Here is a 2,951-nt window from a genome sequence, read left to right on the forward strand (position 1 = left end):
CTGCTCTGATACCAATTGAAATTCTGGTAAGACAGACTCAGAATGTCATACACAATGTCACGACATCTTTTCTGTCATCAGCTTAGCTGAGGCAGTACCTACAGATCCCCCAATTTTTTTTTTATTACTACTATCATCCAGAAGTCTGGAAGTGTTGGGATCACATATCAGTTCAGTTAACATAAACAAATCTGCTTTGCAGAGATTCTGTGTTAGCACAGTCATTAAATCACACACTGATGTCATGCACGATGTTATGACATCCAAACTAAACTTACAAATAAACAATGCAGAAACATAAATAACACAGAGAATTGTTTACCCAGTTCGGTTCTAACTAACCTACTCTGGGGGCATACCAAGCCAGGGATGAAGTCCACTATTAGCAGTATCAATTCAGAGCTAAACTCCCAATTTACAACTCCTCACTTAATCACTACCCAATGACCCCTCTACCTAGGTTCTCCCTAGATATGGAATATCTCCATTCCACTCCCAATCATAGCAATGATGTCTAGCAGTCAACAACTCAGCCACTGCATCGACAGCTTAATCACCAACAATTTAAATATACATAATGGAGTAGTTCCAAGAACACAATCTTCACTCATTGCTTCACAGCTTCTGAGTGAATATAATAAACCTCTTACCTACAGGCTTCGAGGCACAAATCAGTGACCATCCCACAACCTGGGTGGTTCACTTACACGGCTAACCCTAAAAGCTACATTATGATCGTTAGGTTTACAAGGCTACAAAGATTCCTATATATAACCTGATCCTAGTTGGACTTGGGCTTAAAATCGCAGCACTCCTTGCTGTTACAAGTCAGCAGATTTCTTCTGCTACAAACAAGGCCTTTTAATCATAAGTTACCTAATTTATCTCCTAAATTAGTAACTGCTGAATCTTCAATCTTCAGATTTGATTACACAATATTCTGACTTGATTCCTTGACCTTTAAATCTGCGCCACATAGGATTACATAATATTCACATAGAATATTCTGTATCTTTTAAAACCAAACTGAATCTTCCTTCCTCAGTTCTGCAGGCGCGATGTTATGGTTAAAGTCATGACATTCCTTGTAACATCTTGATGTTGTACCTGTTCTGCATAAATCACAGCAAACAGTATTCTTCACTTCAATTCTCTGCTTCTCACATATCAGGGTGCCAAAAAGCCAGCCCATGATTTGTTCTATTAGTCATGACATCCAACTCACAGCATGTATTAGCTTACACAACCAGAACCTGCATAACCTTTAACACTACACACCACATGTCATGACCTTAGTCAAGACAACAGAATACACATGAATGTTTTACCACAAAATGCAGCCAATCAAAACATCTACAGTGTCGACTTAACTTTGAAATGGATTATTAAGGAACCGTCAAAGGTATCGACTTAATTCTGAAAGGTCGTTATGGAACCGTCAAAGGTGTCGACTTAACTTATTAAGGAACCGTCAAAGGTATCGACTTAATTCTGAAAGGTCGTTAAGGAACCGTCAAAGGTGTCGACTTAACTCTGAAGTGGGTTGTTAAGGAACCGTCAAAGGTGTCGACTTAACTCTGGAGATAGATCATCAAGGAACCGTCAAAGGTATCGACTTAATTCTTGAAAACAGAGACAGCAATATCCTAAAAAGTAAAGGTTAGCTTTCTTATGTCATGATGCATGTGTTATGTAATGAGTACCTCAAAATAAATGAGAGACTTTATATGTTTATGAGGTGATGTATGCGATGTATGAATATGTTTGTGCCGTATGGCATGCGAAATATGATTTATGTTGTCTTTTTCGAGAAAATAAATCTCTATGTCTTTGTGATTTTGACGTCTGGTCTTGTCTTGAAGATGTTTAGCTGGGGATTTATAGTTTCTGCTTGGGGATGATTAGTAACTTGATGTACCCTGATTGGGAGTAGAGATGTACAATCTGTTGGGGAGTAATGTCTTTGTCGGGACGAAGATATCTTCTTTGTGATTACTCTGTGGGGATTCCTTCGGACGGTTGATTTTGAAGGTAGACCTTTTGGATTACCTTAGACATTGTCTCTTTGCCTAATGGATATTTTTTATGACAATAAAGATAGATGACAATCATATTCATATGCATATATTCATTCAAAATTATCATTGGACGTTTGCGTATTCGAGAAAAGACTGGAAATTCGAAAGAAGATAACTTGTATTAAGAAGGCCATAAATAGGCAAGATAAAACATATTGTGTATTTTTTTTTTTGAAAAATACAGAAGAAAACAAAAGAAAATTAGCCATGCGTAAATAATCCTATTGAGTTTCCACTCTGCTATTGCTATTATGTCTTCGAGCGTCTCATCCCATGCTTGTCGGAGAAAGATGATTGAGTCGATCTGAACCCTTTGAACTTGTTGTTGTAGATGTATCTGACTAACGAGTGATGTGAACGAGACATAGTCGTACGCTTAATCCTTAACTTTTGCCTAAACCGCCCCTTCGGGTTTTCAGTCTAGCAGGATACCCTTTTTTGCCCAAGTCGCCCTTTCGGGTTTTCAACTTGACGGGTGTACATTTTTTTTGTATATATCCCTAATTTTTGCCCAAACCCTTTTGGTTTGCCAGGATGCCCTTACTTTTGCCTAGGTACGTCGACCTAGCGGGTCGTGTTTATGCGTAGTATTTTTTGACTATGTCTGCGTTCACGGGTTGCGGAAAGTTTTCTCTGTCCATAGTAGTGAGTATCATGGCTCCTCCAGAGAAAATCTTTTTGATTACGAATGGTCCTTCGTAGGTGGGATTCCACTTGCCCCTAGGATCACCTTGTGGCAGAATGATCCTCTTTATGACCAAGTCACCAACTCGATAAACTTGTTGTTTGAATCTCTTGTTGAATGCTTTGATCATACGCCTCTGATATAGTTGTCCATGACAAACAGCCGCAAGCCTCTTTTCGTCAATCAAG

The sequence above is a fragment of the Vicia villosa genome, unplaced genomic scaffold (assembly GCF_029867415.1).
Source record: "Vicia villosa cultivar HV-30 ecotype Madison, WI unplaced genomic scaffold, Vvil1.0 ctg.000025F_1_1, whole genome shotgun sequence".
In the NCBI taxonomy this organism is placed as follows: domain Eukaryota; kingdom Viridiplantae; phylum Streptophyta; class Magnoliopsida; order Fabales; family Fabaceae; genus Vicia; species Vicia villosa.